Source organism: Microtus pennsylvanicus, chromosome 7 (genome assembly GCF_037038515.1).
Source record: "Microtus pennsylvanicus isolate mMicPen1 chromosome 7, mMicPen1.hap1, whole genome shotgun sequence".
Taxonomy (NCBI): Eukaryota; Metazoa; Chordata; class Mammalia; order Rodentia; family Cricetidae; genus Microtus; species Microtus pennsylvanicus.
This window is the reverse complement of record NC_134585.1, coordinates 50,335,712-50,353,471: the sequence shown is the minus strand read 5'-3', so window position 1 is coordinate 50,353,471 and position 17,760 is coordinate 50,335,712. Positions and strand designations below refer to the sequence as shown.

The 17,760-nt window shown below is 44.1% G+C and overlaps 1 long non-coding RNA gene across 2 annotated transcripts in view; it reads right to left on the bottom strand.

Annotated features, from left to right (window-relative positions):
• The window catches only part of LOC142853738 (uncharacterized), a 66,762-nt gene extending 50,670 nt beyond the window's left edge, over window positions 1-16,092 (bottom strand). For both annotated transcript variants that reach the window (XR_012911244.1, XR_012911245.1), the window contains exon 1: window positions 15,999-16,092. This is a non-coding gene — a long non-coding RNA (uncharacterized LOC142853738). The remainder of the gene's footprint in view (window positions 1-15,998) is intronic.
• Between the last annotated feature and the right edge of the window lie 1,668 nt (window positions 16,093-17,760).

Below are 17,760 nucleotides of genomic sequence, written 5' to 3'. Positions count from 1 at the left end.
CAGTAAAATTAAGTATTTTTAAAGGATGGATGTGGTGGTGCGCATTTGTGATTCTAAGGCAAGGTGGAAGGTAGAACAGGTGATCCCCCAGAAGCCCATGAGCCAACTAACCTTGAACATGAACCATGACAAAATCAAGAGAGACCCCCCAACTCAACAAGGTGAAAAAGGTTGACTTTCCAAAGTTGTCCTCGGACCTCCACACTTGCCCCGTAGTACAAGCTCACAGGCACTTACACACACATAGGCATCATAAGCCACATGTGTGTGCACACTCACTCACTCACTCATGGAACCCCTTTCCAGGGTCTAGCCCGATGGTTGGAACTAGAAAAGACCATATTGAGTGAGGTGGACCAGATCCCCAAAGACAAACGTCAGCCTCCTGTCTGAAGCTCCTAGCTTCAAATCTTTAGATGTAAGTATATCACCTACAGGAACTGCAGAAACCAGGAAGGTAAAAATTGACCTTTGCAGAGTATGGAAAGTAGGTATAGAGAAGAGTGTGGCTGGTTACAAGTGATCTGATAGAGGAAATGGGAAAAACTGGGAGAGGGCTGTAATTAGCAATGGGGAGGGAGATAAATACGGAAGAAGAAGGAAGGTACAGCAATAGTAAGGATATCTTAAGAAAAAGATAAGGAACCATACAATTAACTATCTACCTAACAATACTTATAAGACACATAAGTCACTGTACAAATCTATACATATAGTTTAAATAAAATTTTCTTGTCTTGGCTACATTCTCCCAGAAAACCAAAGACCATCTACCAAAAGTCCCAACACCGGGCATGAGAGGCCCTTTTTAGAGTTATTGGTCAGCGTTGTCCAAGAGACTCCCCAAACATTCTATGTTATTGCTGCTGTCCTTTGATGCCCCTAGAGGTAGAAGGTAAATCCATATTGCTGAAGATACTATGTACTTCAGACAGAGTTTACAGGCCCTTGTGCCAGAGCTGAACTGAAGCCTCCTGTCTGGGGTCTAACTTTCATGGCTCCGGAAGGCACCACACAAGCTTCCAGAGGAGAGGAGTAACCAGCAGTCCTACCCAGCTAGGGCGCCTATGAACGGCAACAACCAGCATGGCACAATGACCAGAAGGGTGCAGCGGTGGCATGTGCGTCTTGGTTGTAACCAACAGCTCTCTAATTGGACTTTAGAACCACCCAATAAGAGGGAAGTCTTGCCTGCTACTGGAAACTTAGCCAAGAACCCAGAGCTGATGAAGTCATGGATCTTGGAGGAGAGCCAACAACCAGCACTTTAGTAAAGAGAATATTCCCTAACTACATTCTAAATATTTGCTCTTCTACGTGTAGAAAAGTGAGATCCTCATCCCACATCAAGGAAAATTCTCTTTGCAACAGATGATGAGCCAAGTCCCAACTGCTGTGTTTACATCACAACTCCTGTACCTAAGGCTCAGGGATAACTGTGGAAGAGGAGGTGGAAAAAGAGAAGAGCCAGAGAACCAGGGAGTTTGCTGTGATACTGTGTCTCCCAGGAACGTTGGAAGCCACACCCATAAGGTCTCACCAACGTGACTGCCTAAGCATGGGCTTAACAAGAACAACACTATGGATTGGGTGGGAAAAAGCTCATTAAGCCTCAACTTTTCACAGAGAAATGCCGAGAGCTTCCCCAGGGAAACACATCAACTGGATAGCCAGTGCCACATGGTCATCCCTGAAAAACGTGTACATACAAGTAACATACATACTACAGACCAAGCAGTTGGTATTTAGGTACTTAGGTATAATATAGATAGATAGATACATATATATATATATTATACATATATGCATATAACAACAATTAATGAAAAAAGGAGCCATGAGATTTGAAAGAGGGTAAGCAGGGATATATGTGAAGGTTTGCGAGGAAGAAAGAGAAGGAGGAAATGATGTAATTATATTGTACTCTCAAAAAATAAAAGAAATTATGTATATTAGAAAACACAAAAGAAGGAGGAGGAGGAAGAACTCAGGCATAATGGCATCTGTAACCTCCAGTCACTAAAATTGCTGAGGTCCTTGGAGTCAGACCTGTGCTCTGCTAGGCCTAACAAGGTAGGTTTTCTGGCAATGTCATCTGAAAGACTGTCGACTATGAAATCTGTTGCAGGAAGATGAGTTCATCCTCTGGCTGCAAGCCAGCTTCAGCCTCTTCCTTCACCCAGCATGGGATCCCCAGGGAAACTCCAGTTTCTTAAGGACCACTGTCTCAACAGTCCCATAGCCAAGGGGAGGGGTACAAGGGTCCGCTTTAGTATCTGTTCCCTGCTGTCAGGACACTTACATTGGGGAGGCTGAAGCCAGAATCGGAAGTTTAAGGCCACCCGAGACCCATAACTGGAGTCCACCTCAAAAGCACAAACGATGAAATTACACAGTTAGTAGAACCACTGGCCTTGGAGCCCAAATTCAGGCTTGCTTCAAATCAAGAAACTCTTGTTATCCAAAATAAAATAAAGTACCTCCACTCAGAGGACGGTCACTGCTTTATACCCTTAATATCTGGGCTGGTCAGCTTTATTGATCAACTTGACACAACCTAGAACTACCTGGGAAGAGAGTCTCCATGAGGGATTATTCATCTCAGGACAGCCCATGGGCATGACTGCGATTACTCTCCATGCTTGTGACCATCTATGTGACATGACCCATGTCCCAGAAACGATAGACCTGGGAGGGAAAGACAAGCCGAATAAACCCTTTCTCACCTGCGCTGCTTCGTGTCAGGATACCTGTCACAGCAACAGGATGGAACTAGGGCGGTCTCTTTCCCCTAAATGATCCTCTCCTGAGTCAGGTGGCTAGCTACTCTAGCTCCTCGGAAATCAACAGCCTTAGAGATCATTAGCACAATCAGCTGAGGCCCTAATGTTGCCAGACCTGTTTCGCTGCCTCCTGTCAACACGCTCGGTCTGAGGATGGCAAAAGTTTTACAGTCATCCCGGCTTTGAGCTGAATGTAGTCTGCGAAAGGTTAGCTCTCAACCAGACTGAAAGGAAGTAACCGGAGGGAGCAGGACTTTGTTGAGGCCGATTAAGGGAAAACCATTTCTTCCTGGTAACACAAGGCTAATTTAATAATCATTTTTTTCTTTTTTTTATTTTCTCTTTTCTGTTCTTATTTTTTCTTTCTTTTCTTCTTTCTTCTTTTTTTCAGGCTCTCACTGTATGGCCTTGTCTGTCCTGAAACTCCCTGTGTCTACCAGATTGATCTGAAACTCACACACATACCCACCTGCCTCTGCATCTGGGATGATGGGAGACGAGCTGTGTGCCTATGTGCCCAGCTTTTCTTTTCTTTTTTTTTTAAAAAAAATTCTTGTTTTTGAAATTGCTTGTATGTGTGCATGTGTGCATGCGTGTGTGTGTGTGTGTTTGTGCATGAGTGCAGGTACCCAGAACAGGTGGCCAGATCCCCTGGAGCTAGAATTAGAGGCAGATTTGAGCTGTTCAGTTGTGTGCATAGAGTGCTCAACTCAGACACACAACAGGACCCATACTCACTCTTAACCACTGAGCCCTCTCTCCAGCCCCAGCTCTTTAATGTTCTTGATTTTTCGGTCAAAAGCGTGAAATCTGAGCTTTATTCTCAGGCCCTGGTTGGAGACATGGCTATGAACTGCGGGAACATTTTGTGATTACTATCAAGCAGAGGGATTTTTGGGAAAGAGCAAAGACATAGTGTTGATCCTTCTTTTGAGGGATTCATCCCAAGGGCCTGCCAATCACCTGGACAGGAAAATGCTCCCCAGGGAAGGCTCCGTGGGATCCAGACACTCCAGAAAACAGCAGAAAGCCGCCTAAACATACGGCTCGGCAGAGCAGTCTCTTTAGCCATTGTTCATTTTCTCTCTTGAGAATGTGTCTTCCCCAGTGTTCCCTGAGGCCACCACCCTCTTTCACCCTTATGATTGTGTCACATTACTCTGTAATAAATCTTAGGTGTCCACTACACTAAGCTTTGTGTGTCTTATCTGAATTCCTTCCCCTGAGATCACAAGACCCAGGCAGCCCAGGGGAATCAAGAGCCAGACCCTTCTAATGTAAACCGAGTCCTACTATGTCTCTGCATTTGATAGCCAGGTCTGAGTCATTGTGCACATCCAGTAGTTTTCCATGTGTGTCTTCATAATGGAAGCCTAATGAGCATCCTTCTCAATATTGTTACTCAGCTACCATACAGCGGCCCCTGAGGCAAGTTTACCTGACGTAAGGCCATCATGTTCTATAAAGGTCCTCATTGTTGGACACCCTTCCCACCAGGTGTAAACTGGCCTTAAGCTGGCTTTGCCAGTGACTATTTCTCAAAACTGTGAGCATCCAAAGACAACACTAGGAAAAGATCCTCTGCCTTACCTGTGAGCCTGTCAGACCCATTCTGAGGAGTCTCCAGGCCTTTGGCTGTTCTTTATAATGTTGAAAATGTACCCGCTGTCTTTCTAGTCTGAAGCTACCCTGGAGAGGGCTGGCGAGGTGACTCAGCTCTTGCAAGCTTAGTTCCCAACAGCCCAGAACCATGAAGCACCTGTAATTCCAGATCTAGGAGATACAATGCTCTCTTCTGACTTCTATGGGTACCTGCATACATGTTCACATACACGCACACACGCACACACACACACACACACACACAGAAACAAAAATGTAAATACACACACACACACACATAAGCCCTAACTCCCTATCTTTTTCTTGTCCCTTTGTATTTCTTCGCCCCCTATGAATGCTTTCTGTATTTAACTTTTCTAGCATATGTTACTGTCACTATTTAGTCATCAGTCCTAAAATATACAGTCGTCCCTGACATCCTTCACCATAGCCAACAGGCTCCCAGGGTTAGCTCCCCCCACCCCTTTAAAGTCGGGGTCTTGTCCTGCATATTAGTAGCATACACCTTTAATCTCTGTAATCGGAAGTCATAGGCAGGCAGATTCCCAAGTCTGAGGCCAGCCTGGTCTACCTAGCAAGTTCCTGGACAGCCAGAGCTACATAGTGAAATCCTGTCTCAAAAAAACCTAACTAAATAAATAAATAAACAAAAACAGGGTCTTATTTCACCCAGACTCACCTCCAATTTGCTATGTAACTCAGCATCCACAAACTCCTTTTTAAATTTTATATTACGTTTGTTTATTTAGTAGGGGAGGATGTACATCGCTGTGACGTGCATGTGGAGGTCAGAGAACAACATCATGAGCTGGTTCTCTCCTTCAACTGTGTGGTACCTGGGAGAAGAGCGCCAGTCATCAGGCTTGGTGGCAAGTACATCATTGGCTGAGCCACCTTGCTGGCCCTGTCCTTGCAATACTGAATGTCCCATCTCAGCTTTCCACATGCTAGTGTTACACATGTGCAATGTTTATGCAGTTCTGCATCAAACCTAAGGCTTCAGGCGTGCTAGGTGAGCATTCTACCAACTGTGTTACAACCCTAGGCCCACCTTTCCTTTTCAATGTCTCCTTTATCTTCTTTTTCACTTCCTTTTCAATCACTCAAAGCAAAATCTTCATTTTATCTATTGAAATAAATTCCCATTTTCCTGCCTCAATTTCTCTCTTTTATTCTATCACTTTTGGATCACTCCATAAACTCAAAAACACAGACTAAAAGTCCTCATCTACTGTTGGAACCAGGCTGTGTCCTGTCCTGACTTATTCCATATTGTATAAATCTGCCTTTTTGAGCCTGTGCCTTGCTCTGAGAAACTTTTTTTTACTATTTAAAAATTTCATGCATTCATATGATGTGTTTTGACAAATGCATCCCCTATTCTCATCTCTCTAATTTCTCCTTGATCTTCTCCCTTACTTTTTACTCCCAACATGATGTGTTTCCCTCCCCTCCAGACCCCAAGTCTACTAGTGCTGCCTGATGTTATACGGGTATGGATCCGTCTTCTGGAATATGGACTGTCTATCAGTGTCCACGTTCCTAAAGAAACCCAACTCTCACTCGCCACAGGAGCCATCAATGGTGAATGAATCCTTGGGCATGGATGGGTCTTCATGAGCTCCTTCCCCACACATACTGGGATTTTGTCTGCCTTGATCTTATACAGGTCTTGTGCGTATGACCCAAGTTGCTCTGAGTTCATGTGTGCAAGATCATTGTCATCTCTGGCAAATATGGCTTTTCTGCATCTGTAAGAGACTCCATTTTATAAGCAGTATTTTTGTACTCCATTTTGAGGTGAATGACTCTGCATCCTGGCGGACATGTGAATGGCCCCATTTGACTAACACCCACACAACACAGACTTATAATGAGTCATTCCTGGAAGAAGAAAGGGTGCCACCCAATATATTTATCAGGGTGAATTGTACCTGGGAGTACATGAGTGTATTAAAATTGTATCAGAAAACCAGACTCCAGAATTCCAGACACACCAGACTGAGGGAAAGGCTCTTACTTAGGTCCCATAAAGAGGTGAATACCTAATACTGTGATGAGTAGGGCCCCCACCAACCTGTCATTTGACAACTCAGTCTGTGTGTCAAGGGAATTACCAAGCTCAGCTCGGTCATCTTTGTTGGCACAACCTATTCAAATTGCTGTCTGTCGCTCTTCTGCTTCACCCATTGGACCTATTATCTAACCATCCATCATCTATCCAGTCAGTCACCTGGACCTGGTTTTGGCTTCATAGTCCCACCCCTCACCTCTGCAGCTGGATCAACGATGCAGCTCCACTGAAACCCATAACCAGGCAGCCTCTCTAGCTGATCTCCAGCCAAGGACTCTCTTTCCATCTTGATCAGTTTGCCTGCTTCTCCAGCCTCTGAAAGCACTCAAACTCTGCTGCAGCCTCTTAATAACCATTCTGTGACCTACACCACACACACACACACACACACACACACACACACAGAGAGAGAGAGAGAGAGAGAGAGAGAGAGATTGACACACAGAGAGAATTAAATAATTAAATTAACTGGGTGGTATGTAATGTGTTAAGAGTTGATATTAGTTATATTAGTTATTAAGACTGGAACAAAAGGGACTGGGGATATAGATCAGCTGGTAGAGTGCTTGCCTACTGGGCATGAAACCTTGGGTTCAATCAATAACACCATATTGAGCATAGTGGCATACACATGTAATCCAAGCCCTTGGAAGGTAGAGACAAAAAGATCTAGAGTTCAAGATCACCCTGAAGCTATATAAAGAGTTAGAAGCTAACCTAGGTTATATCATGCTCTATTTCAAATAAATAAAATGGTCAAAATGAAAGGACCCATGTTTGGCTCTGTCAGGGCTATCAAGAGAAGTGAGACTACCTGGAAAAATCACTAACAGAAGCTTATATTGTGAATTTATTTTATCCAATAAATTCTGACATTGTAGAAAGACACAAATAATTTTGGCACAGTGAGTTCACAATATCCATCCAGGAATAGATCTACCCCAAAACAAATTTTCATTTTTAAGATACACACATATGTTAGAGAATAAATAAGAAAATGGTTAATATGTCTATCTCAGTCATAAATTAAGTACCTGACCTGTCTGAGGCCCTGTATGATGATTAGTTTCAGTTGTCAACTTGATCCAACCTAGAGCCATCTGGAAAGAGAACCTCGAGTGTCTTGATCAAGTTAACATGTGCACACATTTGGGGGACATAGTCTTGACTACATTATTTGATGTGGGAAGACCCAGACGACTGTTGGAACTGTTGGCAGCATTCCCTCGACTGGCTATATGAGAATGGAGAAAAGTGAGCTGGTTAGTAATCATGTACACATTGGTTTCTCTCTGCCCTCGACTATGGGTGTGAACATTGGCTTCTCTCTGCCCTCGACTATGGGTGTGAACATTGGCTTCTCTCTGCCCTCGACTATAGATGCGAACATTGGCTTCTCTCTGCCCTCGACTATGGGTGTGAACATTGGTTTCTCTCTGCCCTCGACTATAGGTGTGAACATTGGCTTCTCTCTGCCCTCGACTATGGGTGTGAACATTGGTTTCTCTCTGCCCTCGACTATGAATGTGATATGACTGTTTTTAGAGCCTGTCACCTTGACGTCTCTGTGTTGAAATAGGAGCGGCGGCGGGCTGTGTCCCCGGCACCCGGCCGCCCCCACTGCTAGCTTTACTCGAAATAATTACACGGAAACTGTATTCTTTTAAACACTGCTTGGCCCATTTCTATCTAGCCTCTTCTAGGCTAGCTCTCGCACCTGGACTAGCCCATTTCTAATAATCTGCTGTAGCCCACGAGCTGGCTTACCAGAAATGATCTTAACCTGCATCTGCCTGGAGTGGGAGAACCATGGCGACTCTCTGACTCAGCTTCTTTCTCCCAGCCTTCCGTTCTGTTTACTCCACCCACCTAAGGGTGGGCCTATCAAATGGGCCTAGCAGTTTCTTTATTGCTTAACCAATGAAATCAACAGATTGATATACGACACTCCCACATCATCTCTGCTTTTGATGGACTTCAACCTGAACCAATGGACTGAAACAAGCCTTTCTTCCCTAGGCTACTTTGCTTTTTCTGGTGTACTGTATCACAGCAACAGGCATGAAACTAAGACATCCTGGGTCTCACTTCCAAGAACACCAAATAAATAAGCAAATGGCTATATTTTAAGTTCACCTACACATGAAACATATTAACATTTAAACATCTGAAACATAAACCATTCGTTGGCTAGACATTCTGTGACCTGTACCAAGGACTCTGAGGCTGTTCTTCTTAAAAGCAGATTCGTTCGAGTTGGCAGTTGTCTACTGGGTGACTAAAGACAGGTGCTAGCTGGCATTATAAGGAGGCACCTTCCAATGGATAACTCGGTGTAGAACAGAAACCAGGCATGTCTGTGTTCAGTTCACATGTGTTATCTTCACTAGCTTAAACTCTGGGTCAGTTCCTGCTCAACTGTGCACTCAGAGATGTGAATCATTTGAGGAGCCTTCATCAAAGTTTATTGACACAGACAGGTACTGTGACGCACAGCTACTCTATCGTCTGTAGCAATCTGAGGAACTCCCTTGATCTTTTAAAGCTCTTGATTCAGTAAAATCACAGTCTTGATTTCAACACTGTAAGCAGTTTCAAGACTTGTCTTGAAGTATGAAGCTTCATAGAAGTTTATTAAAGATATTTTAATATTGTGGTTTATGTTGGGGAGTTAACCCCGTTAAAGTTCTCAGGGTTCAGAAGGACCACTATAGCAGGCAAAAACTGGCTGAAGATATCTGAGGGTAAATAAATTCATTCCCAGAAGTCTTTTTATCATGTTCCATTTATTCTTTCCATGCTCTCTAATGCTCTCTTGATGTTCCCTTCTCGATGTTCCTCGTCGTGTTCCTCCTTCAATGTCCCTCACTGTTCTCCTCATCCCACAGGGTTTGCAGTTCATACACCCACACAGACAAGGTTAACGATTCTCTGGTAAATAGCAATGATACCAAGCAAGCATTTCTTAAGGCTAACAGATGGATAAAGTAGGCACCAGTTGTCCACTACTGCCTCAGAGGGGGCGTGGCTGTGAAGCTCCCTTGTAGATAACTGGAGGATTAGGATGGGGCTTTAAGTCAGTACAGAATTCTAAGAACAAGGAAATAAAAGGTTTGTGTGTTGACTACATTTATGTGATTAGTTAGTGCTTGTATCAGAGACTTGCTAGCTGAAACAGAGGGAATGGACTGTCTTAGCCCTAGAGATAACATCTAAGGTGGCTAGATCAAAGGGGAAACTGTGGCAGTGTAAAATCCAGAGTCTGGCATTTCCAGCTTCCCAAGATGCGGCTTTGTTCCCGCTGACACCTGAGTGAAAAGCATTTCCTCTCTCCGGGATCTTTTCCAGAACTCAAGGCACCCAGCATATGTTCTATATAACAAGATTATATGGTCAAATGAAAAGTCACCCGGCATAACAATACATGCAAGAGTTATGGCCAATAGTTAATACACGGCTGAGGTATTTTAAGATGAATCCCGGAAAGAGAGGACCACCATGGCTTCATAAGAAAGACAGGTTGGCAAAACTTTGCAAATTGGGGGTAGCCTAGTGATTTCGCCAACTGTACTCTCACTGTGTAATGCTTGCGATCACCAGCATCTTAACAAAGGGCTAGCAAAATGGCTTAGTGGGTCAAAGTGTTTGTCACCAAGATTAGCCATTGAGTTAGATCTCCAGGACCGACATGGTAGAAGGAATGAACTGACTCCCATAAGTGGTCCTCTGACCACCAAACACTACATCTACACAATACACTAATGAACAAATGCAACAAAACACATGAAAAGTCAGGAAACAGGTGCAGCAGCATCCAGATTTTAGTGTCTTCTTGCTGTTTACAGATTTGATACACTTGTTGTTATTTTGAGACAAAAATCTTACTCTGTTGCCCTGACTGTCTCGGAACTTAGTGTGTATCCCAGGTGGGCCTCAAACTTAACAACTGCCTCCGCATCCTGAGTTCAGGGAGTACAGACACCAATCGCCATGCTGGCTTGTCTTCTTGATGTAGCAACTCACTTCCAAGAATCCTACCACACCTACCCCCAAAGTGTGTGGACACTGCCATAGTTTTTGTTTTAAAGGCAGGGTCTCACTCTGCAGATCCACCTGCCTCTGTCTCGCAAGTGCTGGGGTTAAAGGTGGCCACTACCATGCCCACATACATTATGTAACTTCAACTCCCTCTCAGTCCTGTGGTTTTTTTCATATTAGTTTGCGTGATGCTCAATTGGAATCAGTCAAGGTTTAGGTTCAGATACCAGTGAGGGCACTCCTCAAGTCTTTACCACTAACTGCAGCTATAGAATTCCTACAGAACTCCTGGAGCACCTATTTAAAAAGTGGGTAATGGAAAGGTGGTAAGTAAAGGGGTAAGCCCGGAATCAGAAGTACCGCTGGCCCACGAAGTCTCAGTCTTATTGTGATGTGGGAGTGTCATATATCAATCTGTTGATTTCATTGGCTAAGCAATAAAGAAACTGCTAGGCCCATTGGATAGGCCCACCCTTAGGTGGGTGGAGTAAACAGAACAGAATGCCGGAAGGAAGAGGAAGTGAGGTCAGACTCCACAGCCCTGCTCTCAGGAGCAGACGCCTCAGCGGAGACGCCATGCCCAGCTCCCAGGCAGACGCACGTGATGAAGCTCCGACCCAGGATGGACTTAGGCAAGAATCTTCCCGGTAAGACCGGTGCTACACAGATGATAAGAAATGGGCTAGTCCAGGTGGGAGAGTTAGCCTAGAAGATGCTAGGTAGAAATGAGCCAAAGCAGTGTTTAAAAGAATACAGTGTCCGTGTAATTATTTCGGGGCATAAGCTAGCCGAGCAGGCGGCTGGGGTGTTGGGGACGCAGCCCCGCCGCCCCGCCGCCCCTTATTACTACAAATGGCGCCCACATGATGGACTAAACCTACTTAAAAAAACCTGAGAAGGCTTAAAAATAAGGGAGAGAGAGTTTAACACAGATTTTTGCTGTTTGTTGGTGGCGTGCTGTAGAGAGATTTCCTGATTCGGCAACAGCAGCAGAAAAAACGCTGTGTCATTTCAAAGCGTGGCTTCCTGGGGCTGTGCCACCAGTGCAAACTCTTGCTTTATGTTTGTGTTCCCGCTTGGGATTGGAAGGAGAGTGCTCTGAGACCTTGACAATGACTCAGAGCTCCCCGCCTCCTGGGCAGAAGGCAGAATCAGGCTTAGGCAGGCGGAAGAGCATGGCAGATTCCTGCCGCCATACAGGGACATGTTTTCAGACTGCGCAGTGCTCTGCGTGTCAGATTTGGATGTTACTTGGATGAAAAGAATTTCTGTGCTGCACGCTCAGTCTCAGAATTAAACTGCTGAGTGCCGCTCCTACCTGGTAGCCCCAGAGCTAGCACAAAATGGTACGTCCTCCATTTTGAAATTTTCCTGACTCAGCAGCAGGAACAAACCTGTGTTGTTTTAAAATGCCGGCTTTCTGGGCTGTCCTGCCAGGGCAAACTCTGACTGTTTGAGGCAGGAGGGCCGGCTACAGAGAGGACTTGAGTGTTGTCTGTTGTAGCTTGCTGGCTGGCAAGGACCTTGAAAAGCCATAGAGGTGTGGCTATAAACATGGCTGCAGCCTGTATATCTGCCATGAAGCTGGAAAGCTAAGGAATGGGCTACATCTAGCCCGCAAAGCCACGGCTTTAGTCCTACTGAGATTGCTTGGTAAATTAAAGACTCATGTGGTCAGAAAAAGAGAGATATACAGTAAAGAGAGATTCAAAGACAGAGAAAATTTCTGAATGGTTTAAAGTGTGTTAAAAATATATGCAGACTAAAAGTTAAAATTCTTAAAGTAAACCTCTGTGACTTCAAGGTGTGATAGCACACGCCTTTAATCCCAGTGCCTAGAAGGCAGAGACGAACAGATCTCTGAGTTCAAGGTGTAGTAGCAAACACCTTTAATCCCAATGCCTGGGAGGCAGAGACAGGCGGATCTCTGAGAGTTCAAAGACAGCCTGGTCTACAGGGTTATTCCAGGTCAAAGATATGCGCTCAAAAAGCAAAAAGTTAACTTAGGAATGTCACAGCTTAGATTCTTAAGCACCTAGTGATTTAAAGGCACAAATCAAAAGTGCTCCTGGATAGTAAAAAATTGCAGATTCACAATAGGACAGATTCAGACCACTAAATGAATCACACTGTTGGATGAATGTTCGTTGGCTTGGGAGAGAGAAGAAAAAGAATATAGAGAATAAAGTTAATGGTTTAGAAAGAAAAAAGTAAAAGTAAAGTCTTTAAAGAGACAGAGTACAGATAGTTATAGATAAAAATAAAAATAAGCCGCGTAAAGATGAAAAATTCACAGAGAGTCTGGATTCTTTGTATTATTGTGTTTTCTTTAAAATTTTTGACTGTGAAGGAGCTAAGTACAGAGAGACATTTCATTATATGGGCTGCCAAGTGGAACCAGAACGGATATCATGAGGATATGATTTCAGAATTTGGATCTAAGGATATGATACTTTGGAAAAGAGATTCTTCTTTTGTTTTCACAGAGGATGAGACTCTATGGATTTCTTCAATTCTGATTTGGTATGATGGACCACGTCCTCCTGAAGGGTTGCTGTGAACATCTTCAGAAAATTGCTTTGCTCAACTGCCAACTGAGATGACCCTGGCACACAGGTTATACCATGAAAGACCTAATTAACGACGCCCCCATTCAGCAGGAAGCAGTTTGGAGAGAAAAAACTGCGCCCATGTTCCCAAATATGGTTTATAAATGTTCTTTTACATTTAAAGGGGGATATGATATAGACATGAATAATTTGCATTAGTATAGATTTTGCTTTATTGATAGAGATTTACGGTCAATTTTGTTATATGTATAAATGTTTCTGATGTAACTTTTACTTGGTAACTGTTTTGTTATATGTAATTTTGCTATGTTAAAGTTAAAGCCTTCCTTTTTTTGTTTAAACAGAAAAAGGGGAAGTGATGTGGGAGTGTCATATATCAATCTGTTGATTTCATTGGCTAAGCAATAAAGAAACTGCTAGGCCCATTGGATAGGCCCACCCTTAGGTGGGTGGAGTAAACAGAACAGAATGCCGGAAGGAAGAGGAAGTGAGGTCAGACTCCACAGCCCTGCTCTCGGGAGCAGACGCCTCAGCAGAGACGCCATGCCCAGCTCCCAGGCAGACGCACGTGATGAAGCTCCGACCCAGGATGGACTTAGGCTAGAATCTTCCCGGTAAGACCGGTGCTACACAGATGATAAGAAATGGGCTAGTCCAGGTGGGAGAGTTAGCCTAGGAGATGCTAGGTAGAAATGAGCCAAAGCAGTGTTTAAAAGAATACAGTGTCCGTGTAATTATTTCGGGGCATAAGCTAGCCGGGCAGGCAGCTTGGGGTTTTGGGGACACAGCCCCGCCGCCGCGCTCCTTATTACTACATTATTGGTTTAAGATGTCCTTTCTCCGGTTATCAGAAGACTTAGCCCTGAAGGAGGACACGCCTATAGAGGTTTGTAGTTCAGCAGTACAAACAGAGCCCTGCCCTAGTCAGCTGTTCTGTTGCTGTAACGAAGGTCATAACCAAAAGCAACTTGGGGGAAGAAAGGATTTACTTGGCTTGTATCTACCAATCACAGTCTATCACTGAGTGAAATCAGGGCGAGAACTCATGCAGAGCAAGAACCTGGATGCGGATGCAGGAACTGAAGCAGAGGCCAAACAAGAATGCTGTTTACAGATTTGCTCCTTTTGGTTAGCTCTGTTGGCTTTCTTGTACACCCTGGGATCGCCTGCCCACAGATGGTACCACCCACAATGGGCTAAACCCTTCCACACCAATCAAGAAATGTCCCACAAACTTCAATGTGATGAAGGCATTTTCTCAATTGAGGGTCCTTCTTCCCATTTAGCTCTAACTTCTGTCAAGTTGATAAAACACCAAATGTTTTAGGCCAATAAAAAGATGGGAATTGGGTCATAGCCATGGCTCAATGGATAAAGGTGCTTGCTGCCAAGCCTGACCATCTGAGTTCTCTCCCAGGAACTCACACGGTGGGAAGAGAAAACTGATTCCTCCCACAAAGAGGCAAATTCATGCTCACATATATGCAGATATGCACACATAAACAAACAAACGAATAATACATAAAAGCAAAAGTTTTGTTTTTTTAAAGATGAGAGGGGCTGAAGGCATAGCTCAGTGGTTAAGGCATGCATTACTCTTGCAGAATTCAGTTCCCAGAACCCAGATTGGGCAGAGCTGCGCATAACAGCAGCTCCAGGGGAAACTGATGCACTCTTCTGGACTCCTCAAGTACTACACTCACGAACACATAAGTATATACAAATATTATAAAATATATAATAAATACTATGTATACATAATTTAATAAAAATAGAAAAGTTCAAGAAATCAGGAGGTACCAAAAGGTCTAGGGGAAAGAAGGGCTTTAAAAAGTGATTCTATAAGGTAATTAGTGAAATCCAGATGAGGTGGTATGTGCCCATGATCTCAGTAATAAAGAGGCTGGCACAGAAGGAGCATGAATTCAAGGCAAGCTTGGACTGTATATCGACAGCCTGTACAAAAATGGTATTTATAGCTATGTGATGGTGGCAGACCCCTTTAATACCAGCACTTGGGAGGCAGAGGCAGGTGGATCTCTGTGATGTCAGCCTGGTCTACAGGGTGAGTTATACAGAGAACACCTGTCTCAAAAATCAAAAAATAAATAAATAAATAAATGCTTGGTTTACTTTAATGCTTACGTATGTGTGGACCTTGCCCTATCAAAAGCTGTTGGTAGCAGTTCTATTTATAATAGCCATAAACTGCAAACAATCCAGCTGCTCTTTAGTAGATGAGGTGAGCACACAGGCTGTGCATGCTCCCAGAATATGACGTGAGACGACTCTGAGAACTTGCCAGCGGCACTAGCTGCCCCAGGATCAGGCTGGCCACTGCGTGATACACACAGGACAGGCCCAACAACATCACAGAGCCTTGGAGAACTGACGTGCTATTGGAGGAGAGCACTGAATCCGCGTTGAAAATCACTAACTGGATCCGCCTTAGTTTGCTGTCTATTGCCGTGGTAAAGACCAGGATGGAAAGCAACTTGGGCAGAGAAGGGTTCCTTGGCTTACAAATCCCAGGACACAGCTCGTTGAGTGAGGCCAAGGCAGGAACCAAAACAAGCCATGGAGGAATGCTGTTTGCTGTGACACCACCTTCCCCAGCTTGCTTGTTTTGTCTTCTAATACTGCTCAGGGGTGCCTGCCCAGGGGTGTCACCACCCACAGTGGGTTTGTTTGGTTTTCAACATCAGTCATTAATCAATAAAATACCCAAAATACTGGGCATGGTGGCACATACCTTTAACCCTAGCACTTAGGAAGCAGAAGCAAAGGGATTTCTGTGAGTTCAAGTCCAGACCAGTCTACAAATCAAATTACCAGCCAGCCAGGGTCACATAGTCAAGATCCTGTAGCAATGAAAACAAAAGCAAATAAAAAAATGTCCTACAGACTTACCTACGGGCTAATCTGATGGTGGCATTTTCTCAACGGAGGTTTCCTCCCCTTAGACGAGTATAGCTTATGTCACATTCGCATAACCTAATCAGCACGGGACCTAACCAGACTGGTTGCCTGCTAAGACAAAAATAGCAATATTTGATGAGGGTGCTGACACATGCCTTTAATTATAGCACTTGGCATTGAGAGGCATAGGCAGACAAGTTTCTGCCTGAGGTCAGCATGGTCTATATTACAAATTCTAGCCAGGCCATCCAGTGATACAGTCTAGGGATTTAAAAAATGATTTTATGTTTATGTGTGTCTATGTGTAAATGCCACATGTGTGTAGGATGTCCTTGGAAGCCAGGAAAAGTCATCAGATTCCCTAAAGTTGGACTTGCAGGCAGTTGTGAGCCATCCAACCTGGGTTCTGAGAACTGAACCTCTGTAAGCAAGCACTCTGTGGTATTTGCAAGAAATTGGCCCCCAAAGGGAGTGGACGCTATTAGGCAGTATGACTTTGTTAGAGTAGGTGTGGCCTTGTGGAAGGAAGTGTGTCACTGTGTGTGCACACGGCAGGCTTTGAGGTCTCCTTTGCTCAGTCTACACTCAGTATGCCAAATAGTTTGCTTCCTGTTGCCTGCAGATCAAGATGTAGAACTTTCAGCTCCTTCTTCAGCACCATGTCTGCCTGCACGCAGCCGTGTCCCACCATGATGATAATGAACTAAACCTCTGAATTGTAAGCTAGACCCAACTAAATGTTTCCTTTATTAGAGTAGGCGTGGTCATGGAATCTCTTCATAGCAACAGAAAGCCTGACGAGTAGGCGTGGTCATGGAATCTCTTCATAGCAACAGAAAGCCTGACTAAGACACACCCTTAACCTCTGAGTCCTCTCCACACTCCCCACTCTAGGATTGTTTTGTGTGTGTATTTGTGAGACAGGGTCTTATGAATCTTAGGTTGGCCTGGAACTTGATATGTAGCCCAAACTAAATCTGAACTTCTGATTCTCCTGCCTATACTTTCCTAGTGCTAGGATTTTTACCATGCCAGCTTACTCACACAGGATTTAAATGAGAGCCAGCATCCTATTGCACAATCTTGGGAATATGTAGAATACAGCCCAGAATTACTCAGTGTCAAAGAATCATAAAATTTCGACTTGAATTGGAAAAGACAAGCAACAGCTACCAAGATGATATAGATGTTAGAATTATCTGATAATGTGTGTGTGTTCCTCATTTGTGGTTTTTTAGAATGTGTGTGTGTGTGAGAAAGAGAGAGAGAGACAGAGAGAGAGAGAGAGAGAGAGAGAGAGAGAGAGAGAGAGAAGCAAAAATGACAGTGTCTAGAGAAACAAAGAGAAAATGGAAGTAGAGAGGAAGAGAAAAGGGTGGGAAAAGGATATGAGGGACTAGACTCAAAATATACGCTTGTATATTTGTTACTTCCTGTTGCTATCATATGTGACTTATGGGAGAAGAAAGAGTTTATTTTGGTTTAAGTTACCAGAGGGAGAGTCCCTAATGGTCGGGGAAGCAGGTGGCCAGAGCTGGGAGTACAAGAGAGGCTGTGACTCCTCAAGCCTGGCCCCTGGAAAGCAAGGTTCTACCTCCCAAAGGATCGAGGCCCCTCCCAAAGGATGGAGGCCCCTCCTAAATGGCTTCACAAATGGAGACCAAATGCTGAACTATGTGAGCCCAGAAGGACATTTCTCACAAAACCACCATATTCCAATAAAAGATTTAAATAAAATAAATTTTAAAAGAAT